The sequence below is a fragment of the Oncorhynchus tshawytscha genome, linkage group LG30, assembly GCF_018296145.1.
Source record: "Oncorhynchus tshawytscha isolate Ot180627B linkage group LG30, Otsh_v2.0, whole genome shotgun sequence".
Lineage (NCBI taxonomy): Eukaryota > Metazoa > Chordata > Actinopteri > Salmoniformes > Salmonidae > Oncorhynchus > Oncorhynchus tshawytscha.
The window spans coordinates 21,512,059-21,519,602 of NC_056458.1; the positions used below are offsets into that span (position 1 = coordinate 21,512,059).

The 7,544-nt window shown below is 44.2% G+C and overlaps 1 pseudogene; it reads right to left on the minus strand.

The window, feature by feature from the left end:
- The window catches only part of LOC112229115, a 53,601-nt pseudogene extending 48,661 nt beyond the window's left edge, over positions 1 to 4,940 (minus strand).
- Between the last annotated feature and the right edge of the window lie 2,604 nt (positions 4,941 to 7,544).

Genomic DNA, 7,544 nt, shown 5'->3' on the forward strand with positions numbered 1-7,544 from the left:
CAGGGCTTCACTTTTTGGCCTGTTCTTCACTGCAGCTGTCAGTTTAAAAGGCTAAATGTTTATGGTCAACTGAGATGGTGACTGAAAGGATATTAGCTTCCATCTCCACTACTTACAGAGAATTGCATATGCCATAAAATACTCAGAGCAACTGAGTTAGTTACCGCTTCATGTTATAGGCTAGGCTATGCAATGCCTCGAGACAGGGTCCATTTCCCGACCGTTTCACCAACTTAAAGTGATTCATTTAAATGCGATACAATAAAAGAGGCCAATTCCAATAACAAGCCATGAGGATTCACTAATGTTCAGCACTATGTAATGTAACGCTGCCTACCGACTGACTTCTTCATCCCTTCTCGCCTCGCTAACGCAAATAAGCTATTGACTCAGACCTGAGCCCTGGGGGATAAGGAGGCACTAGAGAGACAACTAGAGGTGCTAGATCTCCATTTCCTCCTTCATAATGTGTATTTTAAAGCAGAGAACACACACACACACCGGCCCTGTAGCAAGACAATCATATGCATCATCAATATTATAAGGAGAATACATTAACATTAGACTAGTCCTACCTCCTGGGGTTGAAACATTGTCCAACTACGAGTGGAAATACCTAATTGGGTGAGAGAAAAAAAACAGGAAATAGCCAGCCAACGTCAATAATTCTCTGCCTAGAATTACAATGAGATCTATTAGATTAAGTATACTCCCTCTAGGATGATTTTACCAAGCATATGTCAGGCTCCAGGCTCAATAAAACCAAATAGCCATTAATACTAATGGATTAGTTGACTAATGAAAGCTAAACAGTTTGTGCACCATACTGTAAGAGCCCAAACATACAAGTAGCTACAGCCCAATATGGCGACCGGAGTATGGGCGAATGTGGGTGTGTCAAAAGGAGTGGGTGGAAAGCGAATCAGCTAATTGGGCAGATTTGTTAACACTCAAGACTGTTTTGCATTTTTGATTGGGCTGCACTACGAGTAGATAGTAACCCGGCAACCAGTACTCTGGTGTGTGCCTGCCGACTTGAAGTGCTTCCTACTGGGTCTCATGGTTGTGCCGCCAGCGGTAGCTACAATTTTTTCGCTCACATGATTTTATTTCAATTAGCATAGCAACCTACACAAGAAATAACTAACATTGATGAGCATCTAGACGTCACCTTGACACATACATAGTCTACTATTCAATGGGGAGCGCATGAACGGCAACAATACGGGGCACAGTGTCATTAGCTCCCACTTGACAAACACTACTGTCCCGCAAAGGTGTGGGAAGTAGCTACCTTGTAGCCAATCAGGGTGACAGTCACAGTAAGCACACCCATACAAAGCACAAAGCATCGAAACTTTTAATAAAAAATAAACAAATAGTTTTATAACTGACTATGTGTCAAAATAAAATAACAGTGAAATACAACTCAGAATCAACCTTTGCTTAATTAAAAACAGTCCAAACTCTTATGGTACGGTAGCGGAATATATGGTAGTTGCATGGTAAGAAACGGAAGAAAACAAATACAGCTCAATCAAAACTCTAACCTATTTCAGAGCACTGTCGACAACACCCACTCCTTTCCACAAACCCACTACTATCCTTTCGACACACCCACACTCCGGTCAACATATTGGGATGCAGCTAACCCTTCTCCAAACATACAGATTAGAACAGCATTGTCCATTTACTATTAGCATAGACATTATTTTGTATGTTTCAGTCAACCGTCATTGAAGCCGTCGAGGACATTAGCAACCAGCAGGCACAGGAACCAGTCACCGTTTCTCACAAAGCCTCTGCACACATCTATGATGGAAAGCAGGGAGGGAAACTCTGAGAAAGGGTGGGGGGGGATAAAACATGAGACACCACACCATCCATGAAGCAGCCTGTGTAGAGGCAGACCGTGTAGTAAACTTGTCTACATCTTACAAATCATTATCCAAGAAATGTTGCATTTCTCTCCAAACAAATACAAAACAGCATTTTCAGATAACACAACTGAAAACTTGGTCAGATGTTACATACCTACATTATATAGAGCAGGGGTGCACAAACTTTTTTTTAGCTTGAGAGCTACTTTTAAATGATTAAACATGTCACAAACTACTCCATTTTTCCCTAGCTTTCAAATAGGCACTCTTTGTATTTTCCGAAATTGTAAATTCGATGTCAATATATAGAATCACATCAGATTACCATTTTGAGGGCTGGGGAAAAAAACTAAAACTTTTTGTGTAATTCCCATTTAATTGCGCATTTTCGAGAGGAATGTTCTCATCAAGAGACGTTTTTGCTGCTGCATGTATCATGACAGAGTCTACAAAACAAAAGCCCATCCGATTGATACTAATACAGCCTTGATATAATTCTGCCAGGTAAGCCTACTTTGCAGTTTACACAAATGCGCACACCAGACAAACGGGGCATTATTGCTGGAAATTAATTTGCATATATTGTGTTTTGTTTGGCTTTTTAAGCCAATTGTGGCTAACCAGATGTGGGATAATGTCAATTTGGATTTGATTGGATAGTAGCCGGGATTTTGAGGTGTCTGATACTTCATGACAGTTTGTGATGGAACAATTGAAGAACATATGCACTTCCAGAATTGTTTGGCGAGCTACTCATAGGTGGCTGTGAGCTACTGGTAGATCGCGATCAACTTGTTGGAGATATAGAGAGGTGCATGTACCTGCTTGTAGTATACAGAGGACATCTGCAACTCATTCCAGGTATACAGAGCCCTCAAAGAGCTCAGGCGACTTTAGGAACCATACCTCATTGGAATCAGCCACCTGGAAGACAAAACATGAAATATAAACTGAGCAAGAAAAACTGGGTGTACACTAACGACAGGCCAAATCAACCACTTGAATGTTACATGTAGATCCAATCAAATTTGATTAGTCACATGTGCCGAATACAACAGGTTACAATGAAATGCTTACTTACAAGCCCCTAACCAACAGAGCAGTTAAAAAAAATATATGGATCGGAATAAGAGATAAAAGTAACAAGTAATTAAAGAATAGCAGTAAAAAATAAAATAACAATATAAACAGGGGGGTGTTGGTACAGAGTCAATGTACGGGGGTACTGGTTAGTTGAGGTAGTATGTACATGTAAGTAGAGTTAATTAAAGTGACTATGCATAGATGACAACAGAGAGTGGCAGTGGTGTGGAGAGGGAGGGGGGCAATGCGAATAGTCTGGGTAGCCATTTGACTAGATGTTCAGGAGTCTTATGGCTTGGGGGGTAGAAGCCTCTTGAAGCCTCTTGGACCTAGACTTGGCGCTCCGGTACCACTTGCCGTGCGGTAGCAGAGAAAACAGTCTATGACTAGGTTGGCTTGAGTCTTGGACAATTTTTAGTGCCTTCCTCTTGACACCGCCTGGTATAGAGGTCATAGATGGCAGGAAGCTTGACCCCAGTGATGTAGTACACACTACCCTCTGTAGTGCCTTGCGGTCGGAGGCCGAGCAGTTGCCATACCAGGCAGTGATGCAACCAGTTAGGATGCTCTCGATGGTGCAGCTGTAGAACCCAGGGGAAGCAGTGAGGGGAGCGACCTGAACCTTAAGTCACTGTTCTAGCAGGCTACCACCCACTCTACCTTGCACCTTAGAGAGACTGCTGCCCTATGTACATAGAGTCATTGAACACTGGTCAATTGAATAATATACACTGTATTGTAGTCATGGCTCATCCTATATAACTACTGCTGTACACACTTTTTCTATTCATATACTGTCCATGCTGACTTACACACCATTATTCCGGTCTCTGACATTGCTCATTCTGATATTTCTTAATTTAAATGTTTTCTGGATTGTGTGTGTATTGTGTTGTTTTGTATTGCTAGGTATTTACTGCACAAGCATTTCACTGCACCTGCAATAACATTTGTAAATCTGTGCATGCAACTAATAAACTTTGATTTGACATTACCTTGTTCATGATGGTCAGTAGTTCACTGAGCACCAGTCTGAATTATGTCATTCTGCCCCTGAACAAGGCAGTTAACCCACTGTTCCTAGGCCATCATTGAAAATAAGATTTTGTTCTTAACTGACTTGCCTAGTTAAATAAAGGTTAAATAAAAATAAAATAAACTCCAGGGTGAAGCCATTCTGCAGCTGAGACACCAGGATGCTCTCTCCATTATAGCCACCAGCCTTGTGCCTATCAGAGAACACCCCTACATCAGAACTGTCAGCCTCTCTACCATTCTCACATGCTAAACAAACTTTTACTCTGCTAAACAAATAGAGACAAAAACTATTTATTTAGTTTTGATTCTCCAAGTATATTCACACAGAAAAATATTTTTACTCCAGTCTAAAAGGTTATGTAACCTAGGTTAGTTTTATGTGAGTTGAGTGTCCTTGAGTGTTATAATATACCAGTTTACTAGTGTCTCTCAGATGTTAGCAGGTCATTCAAAAGGTTTAACCTGAGTTGCTGCTCCTTCCTGGCATCCTGCTCCAGAGCATGGAAGTCAATAGACAGGAGGGCCATGATGGAGTTGACAGCCTCCACCCCAGATAGCAGGCGAAAGATGAGCTTCTCGTCCTGGGCCCAGGCCTGGCTCTGGTCTGCTGGGAAACATAGAGCCATCTGAACCAGGCAGGGTAGCAGCAGCCTCCGCTCTGGGTCACTCAGTGCAGCCAGACACACCACATCCACCTTCTGCATGGCCTCAAAGGCATACAGGCCGACAAACTGCAGCCCTGTACTCTCTGCTGTTTGTCTGGGACTGGGTCCACACCTGTGAGAGAATGAGATGGGGACCTAATGAGGTTTCTTACATACCGCACCCCGCTGACTACCATCCGCTACTGCAAGAGCAGGAACTGATCCCAAACCCAACTGCAGTCGCGCACTGTTATTTTAGGTGTAGCCTATGTGAAGCAGCTCACTTGCCAGCCATGATTCCAGCAATATTGCGCCCTTTAGGCAATTTCAAATGTGTAAAATATCTCAATAAATTGGTGAAATTACCAGAGATTCTCACATAGGGTAATGGGCTATCTGTATTACTGTGCTATATCCGCCAATATACTAGATGTATTGTAGTTTGAAGAGACTTTCTCTTGAACCTTTTTTTATGCCTAGTTATTGGGAGTGGGACGATTTTCAGACAGGGAAATACGGGTAATCAATATATTTTTTTAGGCAATGTAGTAAACTACAGCCTAATCATATTTAGGAAGTACATTTACTTGGAAAGATAAGTGCCCTATGCTTCTCCGCCCATGTATAGGCTATATAGTCTACTCTATTTAATTGAGACCACACACGCACCTGATCTCGCGGGTATGGCTGCTGAACTTAAAGCAGCAAAAATGATGACAGCGACCCTTGCTACGTTTTGAATATAGGATATAGCCTAACTTTTAGGAGGCCCACTTGCAGACAGAGACATATAAATGAGTAATCAATACTTATTGGAAATTAAAAGGCGCAACGCTCGCTCACCATAGTAGCGCGCGTTGTGCCTTCTTAATAAATACACTGCTCAAAAAAATAAAGGGAACACTAAAATAACACATCCTAGATCTGAATGAATGAAAAATTCTTATTAAATATTTTTTTCTTTACATAGTATGTGCTGACAACAAAATCACACAAAAATTATCAATGGAAATCAAATTTATCAACCCATGGAGGTCTGAATTTGGAGTCACACTCAAAATTAAAGTGGAAAACCACACTACAGGCTGATCCAACTTTGATGTAATGTCCTTAAAACAAGTCAAAATGAGGCTCAGTAGTGTGTGTGGCCTCCACATGCCTGTATGACCTCCCTACAACACCTGGGCATGCTCCTGATGAGGTGGCGGATGGTCTCCTGAGGGATCTCCTCCCAGACCTGGACTAAAGCATCCGCCAACTCCTGGACAGTCTGTGGTGCAACGTGGCGTTGGTGGATGGAGCGAGACATGATGTCCCAGATGTGCTCAATTGGATTCAGGTCTGGGGAACAGGCGGGACAGTCCATAGCATCAATACCTTCCTCTTGCAGGAACTGCTGACACACTCCAGCCACATGAGGTCTGGCATTGTCTTGCATTAGGAGGAACCCAGGGCCAACCGCACCAGCATATGGTCTCACAAGGGGTCTGAGGATCTCATCTCAGTACCTAATGGCAGTCAGGCTACCTCTGGCGAGCACATGGAGGGCTGTGCGGCCCCCCAAAGAAATGCCACCCCACACCATGACTGACCCACCGCCAAACCGGTCATGCTGGAGGATGTTGCAGGCAGCAAAACGTTCTCCACGGCGTTTGACGTCTCCGGTTTGACGTCTGTCACATGTGCTCAGTGTGAACCTGCTTTCATCTGTGAAGAGCACAGGGCGCCAGTGGCGAATTTGCCAATCTTGGTGTTCTCTGGCAAATGCCAAATGTCCTGCACAGTGTTGGGCTGTAAGCACAACCCCCACATGTGGACGTCGGGCCCTCATACCACCCTCATGGAGTCTGTTTCTGACCGTTTGAGCAGACACATGCACATTTGTGGCCTGCTGGAGGTCATTTTGCAGGGCTCTGGCAGTGCCCCTCCTGCTCCTCCTTGCACAAAGGCGGAGGTAGCGGTCCTGCTGCTGGGTTGTTGCCCTCCTACATGTCCCCTGATGTATTTGCCTGTCTCCTGGTAGCACCTCCATGCTCTGGTCTCTACGCTGACAGACACAGCAAACCTTCTTGCCACAGCTCGCATTGATGTACCATCCTAGATGAGCTGCACTACCTGAGCCACTTGTGTGGGTTGTAGACTCCGTCTCATGCAACCACTAGAGTGAAAGCACCGCCAGCATTCAAAAGTGACCAAAACATCAGCCAGGAAGCATAGGAACTGAGAAGTGGTCTGTGGTCACCACCTGCAGAACCACTCCTTTATTGGGGGTGTCTTGCTAATTGCCTATAATTTCCACCTGTTGTCTATTCCATTTGGACAACAGCATGTGACATTTATTGTCAATCAGTGTTGCTTCCTAAGTGGACAGTTTGATTTCACAGAAGTGTGATTGACTTGGAGTTACATTGTGTTGTTTAAGTGTTCCCTTTATTTTTTTGAGCAGTGTATATTTTTTTACCCCTTTGAGTGGTATCCAACTGGTAGTTAAAGTCTTGTCTCATCGCTGCAATGTCCTCCGAAACACAACCCAACCAAGCTGCATTGCTTCTTGACACAATGCCCACTTAACCCAGAAGCACCAATGTGTCACAGGAAACACTGTACACCTGTCAGCATTCACTGGGCACGGCCCACCACAGGAGCCGCTAGAGCATGATGGGACAAGAACATCCCTGCCGGCCAACCCCTAACCCAGACGACGCTGGGCCAATTGTGCACTGCCCCATGGGTCTCCCGGTCTCGCCCGGCTGTGGGTTAACTGCCTCGTTCAGGGGCAGAAAGACAGATTTTCACCTTGTCAGCTCGGGGGATCCAATCTTGCACCTAGTTAACTAGTTCCAACGCAATAACGACCTGCCTCTCTCTTGTTGCACTCCACAAGGAGACTGCCTGTTAC